Raw genomic sequence first — 12,600 nt, 5'->3', positions numbered from 1 at the left:
CTTACATATGTGCATACATGCATATGTGAAATAATGATGGAATTTATTTTGTTTAGTTATAAGTTTTTGCAGCAAGGATTTTGTTTTTCTTTTTTTTTTCTCTTTTCCAATAATATTGTTGTTATTTATTCTTCATTTTTGAAGAAAATCAATGACATCACAACTGAAGATGAAAAGAGTGAAAAATAGATCTCTGTTGATTGATTTTTAAAAGGCATTGGACTAAAAAAATAAGTAAATATCATGAATTCATAGCTACAAGGCACTTCAGAAATTTCCTTCTCCAGCTTTAGAATTTTTAATTGGTATCTTTTGGGATTTTTTAAATTAGCTTCATATCTAATATACTCCACTGTCCCCTATCAGTGAGCTATCCCTTATGACAAGGAATAAAAACAATGAATAAAACTAAAGGGGGAAAGCAGTTTAGCAAAACTAACCTATGGTCAGTGAAGTCTGTAGATAAGTGCAATGGTCCATACCCACAATCCTCCACCTCTGTAAAGAAAGAAGAATGGTATATTTTCTCAGTTCTTCTTCAAGACCAAATTTTGTCATTATAATGACACAAAATTACTTTGTTTTCCTTCTTTTTTTCCTTTCCTTTCCTTTTTTTTGTCAATTATTTTTAGTTTGTTCTATTTGCATTGTTGTGGGCTTTAACTTTTCTAAATTCTTCATTTACTCTAGTACACTAATATTCCATTATATTCACATACCTACCTTTTTATTGCCATTTCTCTAATTAATGTTCAAGCTGAAAAAATTTGATGTCTAGTGACTTACCCTGTACAAAGACAGAAAGTGATAAAGAAGAGGTTTAAATAAGGTCAACTGAATCAAAATCCAAAGCTGTTTCCATTATATCCTGCTGCTCTATCACCTAATCTAACTTAAGGCCTTGGGCTAGAGATTTCTGCCTCAAGTAAGAAATACAAATATTTTTGAACAGATGGTGTTTATATGTTTGTTTAAAATGGTGTCTTAAAAAACAATCCAATAAATAAAACATTAGGAAATAATTTGTGAATGCATCATACATGAGTTTATGACTATAGTATTTAAAGATAATCAGTTAAGGATGTTGAAGAAGCTTGGATGTAGTAAGCTCTCAGACTACTAGATGATTAACCAAATAAACATTGGGAGAAAACAGCACTAACCTTAGCAAAGGAATGTGAGCTCTTCCTATGATTATTTGCATGCCTCAGTAGTCTTCCTAGACGCTAAAGGATAGAGTGATTCTTAGTTATGACCCAGAAAAAGAACATTTACAAAACAATTTCTCCAAAACACTGATGATTTGAAGCAGTGAGGTATTTTCATAAAAAAAAAAATCCAAGCAATTTGTCTGCATAAAACTGAGAAGAACAAAGTTTTTCATTTTATTCCATTCACTTAACGCATCCTGGGAATAAGTACTCAGTTATTCCCCAAACATAAGAACAGGAGACTGCATGCAGAATAGCTTCTTAATGTGAGCTTGCCATTTGTTAAAAGATACATCTGATTACATTTCCTTGGGCTCTTGTGGAGAGGGAATAAGCAAAGCAGAACATCATTTGTTTCCTCAGCCCAGTGACACTATCATAAACAACCAAGGTATAAGTAAATATAGTTTTGCTTTGGAGTAGGATCATGTTTCCTGTTACAGATTTTCTTCAATCCGTGCTCTGATTTCTTAGGGACATTTAGTATTCTTCCATATTCTATTAAGGAAAATTTGAGGAAGCATAATCCCTTACAAAATAGCATAATGATACACACTTATTAAACTTGAAAGTGTGCATAGCACTTTCCTCACAAAAATTCGTTGAAATACGCAATGTAAGTATAATTATGTACATTTACAGATGAGAAAACTGAGATTCTGATAGTTTGTGACCTGTCCATAGTTACACAAAGAAAACCTGAGAAAAGGAAAACAAAACTCAAAAAGGAGATCATCTAATCTACCTCCAACCTGACCAATTCCTTCTACAATATTGCTAACATGTAGTTATTCAGATTTGGATTAAGATTCCCAAATTAGGAGGAATCCCCTTTCTGAGGCTGCTGATTTCCCTTTTGGTTAGGAAACACTTACTTTGAGCTTAATTCTTCTTCTTTGTAGCCTATATCCACTGAATAATAGATATACTTCTTACTTCTGTTCCCTGGGGAGAATTAAAAATCTAATCTCTTGTCCCTTGATTGCTGTTTTCTAGTGGTTTTTCAGTAGTGTTTGACTCTTTGTGTTATTGGCATAGAAACTGGAATGGATTGTGATTTCCTTCTCCAGCTCAGTTTATAGATGGGGAAACAGACAAACAGGGTTAAGTGACTTGCCTGGTGTCATACAGCTAGCAAATGTCTGAGCTCAGTAGGATAAATCCCTCTAGCAAAAAAAAAAAAAAAAAAAAAAAAGGTACCAGCTCAGGGATATGGACTCTGCAGGTCCATATCTGCACAGATAATGAGTCTCATATGGATTGAGAGCATTGCAATTCTTTCTAATTTAATGTACACATGAATGCACATATGCATACACACATACATAAACTTAAGTGCTTTCCCAAGCCAAAGGATTTAGGAAGTTAAACAATCACAGAATTTCAAAAATGAAAGGTACTTCGGTCATTCACCAATATCTGTAAAATACTCCCCATGACAGTTCTTTGAAACTTGAAGACAATAATCATTCTTTCCCTCTTTAACCTCACTATCCCAATATCTTCTTCTCTAAACTACACATTTACAGTTCCTTCAAGTAATCCTTTTATATCATAAACTCACTTCACTATTCTGTTAGCTCTGCTCCAGACATTATTTAGTTTGTGAAGGTCCCTTCTAAAATGTGGCACATAGAATTCACCCACAAAATTTCAGATAAGGTCTGACCAGGACAGATTACAGAGGAATCATCAGCACTTTACTTCCAAAGTAAGAGATAGAAACACTGGTTACATTTGCTGATAGTGATTGCAACCTTAGGTCATCCCTGGTGCTCTTCCTATCTCTTAAAGGTTTGGGTAACCTCTCCCCAAGATGATCAGTTATTACTTATTCAGTAGCAATCAAGGCACCCAATTATCATCTAATGCAATTTCTTAAACCACTGAATGGAAAAAGGCAAATTACTTAGTACATTTATCCCCCTAAGAACTTTTGCTAATATCATAATAAAACAGATATTATAAAAGGGAAAATAAAATGGATGGGTAGAAGTAAGTGAAATTTTGAATATTTTAAAATTCTATATTTGAACTATCTGTTGTAAACCAAAAGAGAGGAGAAAATAGATATATTTCTTTGACAACACAATATAGTACTTGATGATAAAAATCAAATCAAATTCACTTTGAAGTCTAAGGTGGAGAGTTCAAGGTACAACACAGAGCATAGGCATACAATGTCAATGATTTGGGACAAGTTGTTCACTGCAAGATCTTTGTGTGTGGAGGACATAGGAAGATGTAAACAAGGTGAAAGGGCTGTTAATCATGCCTAGGGAGGGATGTGATTGAGTGTAGGAGGGAAGGAGAAGGTTTGAGGCTGAACAATCTCATTCTTCACAGAGGAAATTGCTCATAGACTTCAGATATTTTGACTGATGCTGAAAAGAGATTCTGCTAAAAAAGAATCCACAAGTAATTAAGATAATCAGCATTCATTGTCTCTTAAATACCTAGTTCAGTGTTAGCTTTCACCAGCCATAGACCCCCTGCCTTAGGATAGCACAGCCTTTGTCAGAATCTAGCAAGCAGGATTTAATAAAGGATTTAATAAAAAACAGAGTAAGCTCTAGCCTGCAGGTGGTTGGGACCAAGGGATGTTGTGAGTATTCTTTAAGACGCTGAGTCACAGAGGCTATTATAGACATAGATTTAAAGTTGGGAGGGATGTTGGAGATTATTGAGTCCAGCCCCTTCACTTTATAAGACATAGATTAGGAATAGAATTCAGTTATCCAATACCTAGGGCATAGGATGGTAGGTAACATTTACCTTGTATCAGCCAACTTGGTTCTAAAATTTGAAAACAATCTGGGGAAAACAGCATGCATCTCTCCTGGCTATCAACATGGTCTGTGTTTTCTTCCTACCATACATCTCAGTATAAACCCTATATTATCCTTGTGAACTTGGTCACTGCTTGTTTTTTGCAGGAGGGGAGAGAACAGCAGCAAAGGGGAGAGTCAAAGACTTATTTTCAAGATTCCTCTGTTTCTAGTTAAAACGAGCCTAAGGATTCTGCTTTCTATATTCTAGTCTCCTTTCCAGTCCCCATAATTGCAGCCAAATGCATTTTAAGTGTGTGTATACTATTGGGGGGGTGTGTGAGAATTTCAATACAACTCTACAAGCAGGGTGGGTTGGGGTTTTTTCCCATCTTGATCTGTTGTGTCATTAATGTAACAATACCCCATTCTGAAATTCCCTTCACTGGGGCACATCAGCAATATATCAGGTCTTAGAGAGTTGCCAAAAGCACTGAGAGATTGAGACTTTTCAATTGCCATACAACTGGTATGTGTCAGAAGAAGCACTTGAACCTTGGTCTTCCTCATGCTGAAGCTAGTTTTGTAAACTCTGCATTATATTGCCTCTACTTAGTAAAGGTGGAATGTTTTCTCTGGAGAGGAGCAAGGTAGGCTATCTGAGGCCATATAAGAAAGGCAAACCTTCTTTATATAAAATCACTTATATGATTTAAAGGACAACGAAAGGAAATTTTTTTTTTTTACTAAAACTATCTCGTTTGGTACTACCATTAGAGCCTGGTATAGTAGATAATGAACTAGCCTTAAAATGAGGAAGAGTTCGACTCAATTCCCATCTCTGACTATAATGAAAACAGTTGCTTCCCCAAACTGCTAAATGAAGAAGCCCAGAGGGAACTACAGAAATAAAACAAAACAAGTTACTCTGTCAAGAAAGACCCTATGTTCCTTTTCCCAACAGTTGGGAGTCTGAATATAAACTAGCTCTAGTGCTCCAGAAGTCTTTCCTCACTCTCTGAGCATGAATCAACATTAAGTCCATTCTCTTCACTCCCCAGTATCTTATCCTTTTAGACCGCTAAAAAAGTCTTGTTAAAAACGTGCTGTATTTACTGGTTTTGAAGAGGGCACCTCATTTTTTCAGGACCCCATGATGACTCAAAGGATCTGAAAAGCTTCCAATCTATAACTTGTATTGTCCAACATTTTGTATCTTCTCTCAAAAAAAAATGGATTGCTTTATTATTATCTTTTCATTAGTTTCATGTTTCCTTGTACTGATTCTTTGACATTCTGAAGATTCTTCCCTCTGCATTATGATACTAACATATTCTGAATACATGGTCTTGAGCAAGTCATGCAACCTGTCAGTGCTCTAGGCAACTCTCTAAGCCTATAAATTTAAGAGGAGATGCTAACTTGCATTGTTAAAGGGAATTTCCTCATTTGGTAGCTTCTTTTAATCACAAAATGATTCTCTAGCCTTTATCTCTAGGTATAATCAGTCCTTCAAAACATAACTTTTGATCCATTGCACATATGGGAAATAGGGTATTAGGTTCCTGAAACCAGAAAATACAGTTATCTTGTGCTGGCTGAAACCACCAAATCCAATAATCCTGAGATGGCTGAAAATGTTCTTTTCTGTATACAATTCTTTAGGACAAAAGATTACATCTAATACATACTTTTCTTATCATAGTAACTATGAAATAGCCCATAAAATGCAGTACACAAAATAAAATTTGTTACATGCAAAACATTTTTTTTAAACTAGCAATTCCCTAAAATTCTATGATCTTTTGTACTAACATCTAAATTATATATTTCAGGAGCAGTTAGGTGGTGCAGTGGATAGAGCACCAGTCCTGAAGTCAGGAGGACCTGAGTTCAAATATAACCTCAGACACTCAACACTTCCTACCTATGTGACCCTGAGCAAGTCACTTAACCCTAATTGCCTCAGCAAAAAAAAAAAATTGATTTCAGACAGTATCCATTTTCTATATCATATGAAATCCACATGACCATAAATTCTACACAGCAAATAATTTTTTAAACTAAAACTTTTTTAAACCTGAATATCACCTTTCAGCATGCTAGATGGTAATATGAGAGTATTATACTATATGGTATACCATTGTAAACTTGTACTTTGCCTACTGTCTGAAAATCAAGGGAGAAGTTACTGGGACTTTAGTTATTCAGTGTAGTAGGCCAGCATCTTTAACATGGTCAGTTCCATGTGCCACAGTTTCCAGATGCTTTTAAGCATTCATGGGAATGGAGCCAGTATTTATCAAGAGTTTCTCATGAAGAGTGCCCTTCCTTTCCTAGTTAGCTACCCCAAACCATGCAACCATGTTTCTTCCCTTCTTCATTTCCTCTACTCACAGAAGAGTTTGGATTCAGGTTAACCTGACACTGTTTCTGCTATGCATAGGAATGGAAGGTGCAGAATTACAATATAAAACTAAAAATGAAATGACTAATAAAATCATGGAAATGCTTTAAATCAAGAAATTAAAAAAGCAAAAATGTTAAAGATCAAGTGTATTTAGTATTTAACATTTTGAGTCACTTCAGTTAACCAAGTAAAGTAAATAAGCAGATCATACCATACATATCCCAATGACTCATGAATGAAAATTGCCTAGATAGGACCCACATGTGCAAACATATTTGTAGAAGTTCTTTTTGTGGTAGCAAGGAATTGGAAAATGAGTGAATGTCTATAAATTGGTTAATGACTGAATAAGTTATGGAATGTGATAATAATGGAATATAATTATTCTATAAAAATAATTAAAAAGCTGATTTTAGAAAGGCCCGAAAAGATTTACATTAACTAATGCCGAGCAAAACAAGCAGAATAGGGAATACATTGTACACAGTAAGAGCGAGACTATGGGATCAACTATGACAGACTTGGTTCTTCTCAGTGGTTCAGTGATCCAAGGCACTCCCAATAAATGGTGGATGGTAAATGCCATTCACATCCAGAGGGAGAACTATAGAGATTGAATGCAAATCAACACATACTATGCTCAGTTTTTTTTCTTTTTCTTCTGTTTTTTTTCTCTTGTGCTTTTCTTTCTCTTTTCCCCTTTTGTTCTGATTTTCTCTCCCAATGTGAATCATAAGAAAATATGGGGGCAGATATGTGGTGCAGTGGATTGAACACCAGCCCTGAAGTCAGGAGGACCTGAGTTCCAATCTGCTCTGAGACATTTAACTTTTCCTGACTGTGTGACCCTGGGCAAGTCACTTAACCCCAATTGCCTCAGAAAAAGAAGAAAGAAATTATATTTAAAAAGAAAGAAAGAAAGAAAGAAATGATTCTTGACATTTTTGCAAGGACATTCATGGAATACTGAGCAGCTAGAGAAAAATAGGCAGGTTGATTAAGGAGTATTAGTATTTTGCTAAAGGAAGATCCACAGAAGGGAGAGAGATAGCTTTAGTCTTTTTTCTCCTAGTTATGTGTAAAAACAACATTTTTTAGTTATACATGTACATTTTGTTTTACATATCTCCTTATGACTCATGTTGGGAGAGAAAAATCAGAACAAAAGGGAAAAACCATAAGAAAAAAAATAAAAGAAAAAAAGGAAAAAAGTGAACATAGCATGTGTTGATATTCATTCAGTCTCCATAATTCTCTCTCTGAATGTGGATGGCATTTTGCATTCAAAATTTATTAGGATTACCTTGGAACACTGAACCATTGAGAAGCAGCAATTCTGTCTGTCATCGCTGATCATTCCACAATTTTGCTCTTGCTGTGTACAATATTTTCCTGATTTGGCTTGTTTATTCAATATCAGTTTATGTAAGTCTTTCCAGGACTTTCTAAAATCAGCCTGTTCACCATTTTTTATAGAACAATAATATTCCATTACATTCATATACTATAAATTATTTAGCCATTCCCCAACTCATGGATATCCATTTAATTTTCAATTCTTTGTCACCACAAAAAGAGCTGCCATAAATATTTTTGTGCCTGTGGGTTCTTCTCCAATTTTAACGATCTCTTTGGTGTTCAAATCCTGTAGTGACACTGGTAAATCAGAGGATATGCATATTTTATAGTCCTTTGGGCGTAGTTCCAAATTGCTCTCCAGAATGGTTGAATCATTTCACAAGTCCACCAACAATGTATTAGTGTCTCAGTTATCCTACATCCTCTCCAACATTTATCATTATCTTTTTCTGCCATCTTAGTCAATCTGAGATGTGTGAGATAATAAAAGTTGTTTTATTTTGCTTTTTTAGAGTTGTTTTAATTTGCATTTCTCTTCTCAATAGTGATTTAGAGAATTTTTTCATAATTTTAAATGACTTTAATTTCTTATCTAGAAATTGTGTTTATAACCTTTGACCATTTATCAATTGAGGAATGACTTGTATTTTTATAAATTTGGCTCGGTTCTTTATATATTTTAGAAATGAGGCCTTTAAGATAGCTTTAGTCTTAAAAAGAAAAAAAAAACTTATAAAAGGCTTATATAGCTTGTGGTATTGTCATAGAGTAGAAGAGATTTAGGTATGAAGTAAGGACACATTTCCTGCCATTAGATACATGCCCAAGGAATAATGAGTTACCCTAGGTTCTTTCTCGCTAGGTCATTTCTTTGTGATTTAAAGAACTAATTGTACAGGTATGAGTGGGACTAGTAGCTTTGGAAGTATTTTACAACCCTCAAACCATATTTCTATAATTTACCCATAGTCACAGAGCTAACAAATGGTTAATAATAGTTGCCAATATTTGGTTTAATTTGTAATTGCCTATCCACTATTTTATAGACCATTATTTTATCCAGATGCATGGTTCCTTTTAAGTTTCATGTCCATTTTCTCCATAGTCTTAGTTGCCCAGTTTTGGGTCTATTACTTGGCTTTTAATTGTATTGGTCTGTTTTTCATGTATAACTAGCTTTGGATTTTCAGCCAAAATCACCTAGCAGACTATTCAGTTTCTGGCCCACTTCACTCTAAGTGGCAAATGTGGTTCATATTAGCATTTTCCATGCCTTTCTAGGAGTGGTCAATTTTAATCAAATCCCCTACTCACAGAGATCAGAAAGGCATAGGTTTGATTTTGTTCATTGAAAGTTACTCTCGAATGAGGAAAGCTATTTAATTTAAGTTGTTAACAGTATATATTAAGTGCAAATCTGTTTGAATTATAGCAATTAAAAGAGCCATTGCTATCAAATTCCTCTTCAGTAATTTCAATCTATTAAAAGATACTTTCTTTTTTTTTAAATAACTTTTTATTGATAGAACCCATGCCAGGGTAATTTTTTTACAACATTATCCCTTGCACTCACTTCTGTTCCGATTTTTCCCCTCCCTCCCTCCACCCCCTCCCCCAGATGGCAAGCAGTCCTATACATGTTAAATAGATTACAGTAGATCTTGGATACAATATATGTGTGCAGAACCGAACAGTTCTCTTGTTGCTCAGGGAGAATTGGATTTAGAAGGTATAAATAACCCAGGAAGAAGAACAAAAATGCAAGCCGTTTCCATTCATTTCCTAGTGTTCTTTCTTTGGGTGTAGCTGCTTCTGTCCATCCTTGATCAATTGAAACTAAGTTAACTCTTCTCTTTGTCGAAGAAATCCACTTCCATCAGAATACATCCTCATACAGTATCGTTGTTGAGGTATGTAATGATCTCCTGGTTCTGCTCATTTCACTCATCATCAGTTCATGTAAGTCTTGCCAATCCTCTCTGTATTCATCTTGCTGGTCGTTTCTTACAGAACAATAATATTTCATAACATTCATATACCACAATTTACTCAACCATTCTCCAATTGATGGGCATCCATTCATTTTCCAGCTTCTAGCCACTACAAACAGGGCTGCCACAAACATTTTGGCACATATAGGTCCCTTTCCCTTCTTCAGTATCTCTTTGGAGTATAAGCCCAGTAGAAACTAAAAGATACTTTCTAAGGAAGAATAATTAATCTTTCATTCACTCTAATCATTAGCACAATAATGGAGTGAAAAAATAAAGACAACTTACAATTTGTTTTTATACGTGATACTGGATTTGGATAAACCTATCTCTATTTCTCTAATTTACTTTCTGCATTCTATAGTATGAATTCAAAATGCAATTTTCATGCAAAAAAGTAAATACATTTAACTACTCTGCTATCTACATGATAGAAAAGTTCATGAAGAACTCTGTTTTCATCATTAATCTCAAGTATGATCTGTTGCTTATCTTGCTTAGGAAGGATATGTGATTTGCATTACACCACAAATTATACACAAATATTAAGTTCTAATTTGATTTTAATTATGATGCTCACAATCATTAATGTTAATGGTTATATTTTAACTAAGAATAGTTTATTCCCAAGGTTAAAAAGCAGTGAGATGTGACATGCAGCAAACTCTGGATTGAAGCCCTGGGTTGGAATTTCTTCTCTTCTACATATTTTATCATCATGGATAAATAAATTTATTTCTCTGAATCTGTTTCCTCCTCCATGTAGTGAAGCAATCCGATTATATTATCTTTAAGGTTCGTTCTAACTCTAAATCTGTAAAGTGTTATCTTAAACAGACTAAATGAAGAACCTGTTATTATTAGTTGCTGCTGTTGTTGTTGTTATTATTATTAATCTGTTGCCATTAATAAACAATAGCAATGATCCAAGGAAAATACATTTTTGTTTACCTGTGACCCTAGAAGATCTCTTGAAAAGTTATCTATTTTAGGGTCATGCCAAAATTTTTTCTAAAGCAATTTTAAAATCTATGTGTAGATAAAGAAGATTTTAGGATCAAACAAGAGATAGAAATTATTACGTGACTTAAATGGATAATTTTGATTACATTAAATTAAAAAGGATCTGCACAAACAAAATCAATGCAGCCAATATTAGAAGGCGAGCAGAAAACTGTAGAATTTTTTATAGCAGCTTTCTGTAATAAAGGCCTCATTTCTCTAATACATAGAGAATGGAGTCAAATTCATAAGGATACAAGTCCCAATTGAAAAATAATCAAAGGATATGAACAGACAATTTTCAGATGCAGAAATCAAATTATCTATAGCAATATGAAAATTTCTCTAAGTCATTATTGATCAGAAAAATGAAAATTAAAACAAGTCTAATGCATCATCTCACATTCATCATATTGGCTAACATGACAGAAAAAAACAATGAAAACTGTCAGAGAAGATGCAGAAAAATTGAGACAGTAATGAACATTGGTGGAATTGTGAACTGATTCAACCATTCTGAAAAGCAATTTGGAACTTTGCCCAAAGGACTACAAAACTATGCATACTCTTTGATCTAGCAAAAAGTAATTAAATACTTTTTATAGCTAGTTTCTCAGATTAAGTTCTTATATCTCAATTATAAAAAGAATGCATGCCATTCCCCAACTGATAAATCATCAGAGGATATCAACAGGCACTTTTCTAATGAATAAATTTTTAAAAAACCTTGTTATAGGAAAAATGCTGTAAATCATTTTTGATTAGATAAATGTAAATTAAAACAGTCTTCAGATAGCATTTTATACCTATCAAATTGGCTAAAATGGTGAAGGGAATAGTAAAAAAAATGTCAAAAGAGATGCAAAAAAATGGAACACTAATTCATTGTTGATGAAATTATAAATAGGCTGAACACTTTTGGAGAACAATCAGGAATCATGCCCAAAGGGTTATTAAACTTCCTATATCCTGTGACTCAGCAATGACTCCAATCTTTCTCCACTATTAGGTGTACTTTCAAAGAAAGATTAAGAAAGAAAAAGAAAAATAACTCATATGTTCTTAAAATATTTAAAAATATTTGTAGAAGTTCTTTTTGTAGTGGCAAAGAACTGAAAATTACAACTGTGCCCATCAATTGTGGAAAGGCTGAGCAACTTGCCATATATGATTATGATGGGATACTACTCTTGTAAGAAATGATGAGCTTATTGATTTTAGAAAAACATAGAAAGACTTACATGAAATACCGATGAATGTAGTGTGCAAAACCAAGAGAACATTGCATAAAATAACAACAATATTGTTTTAAGAATGTCAAAGCATCATTATCTCTGAAGACTAAAGATCTTGCATGCTTTTTCTTACTTATTTTTTTGTCCCTTCCCATCTCTTTAAATTACTTCCCTCAACTTCAACTATAACCAAATTAATAATACCATTGTTACTGGAATGGATGTGGCAATCTATGACTCTACTCACCATTCCTATAACTTTGCAAACCGGAATATATTTCCCTTTATGTTTTGTTTGAGATTGGGGACTATTATTAGTGTATTTTTACCTACAGGTTGACATAATGCTTTATCCATTGTAAACATTTAAGTTTTTTTTTCATCTTTCTAATCACTTCATTAATCAATCTAGCCCCTTCCATCTACCTGCCTAAAGACATTTTTGAAGATTAGCATAATACCCAGTAGTTTTTATTCCCTCTATCTCAATGATACTGAGTTTCTGAGTACAAATAAATCCTTTCTCCAACCCTGCTGTCTGCACTCTTATTCTTGACCTCAACCCCACAACTCTGTATTACACTACAGATCTGCTCTCTCCTTCCACTGTTCTCTATATTCTCT

Source organism: Sarcophilus harrisii, chromosome 3 (assembly GCF_902635505.1).
Source record: "Sarcophilus harrisii chromosome 3, mSarHar1.11, whole genome shotgun sequence".
NCBI lineage: Eukaryota > Metazoa > Chordata > Mammalia > Dasyuromorphia > Dasyuridae > Sarcophilus > Sarcophilus harrisii.
The sequence above is the reverse complement of the archived record's forward strand: the minus strand, read 5'-3'. Positions refer to the sequence as shown.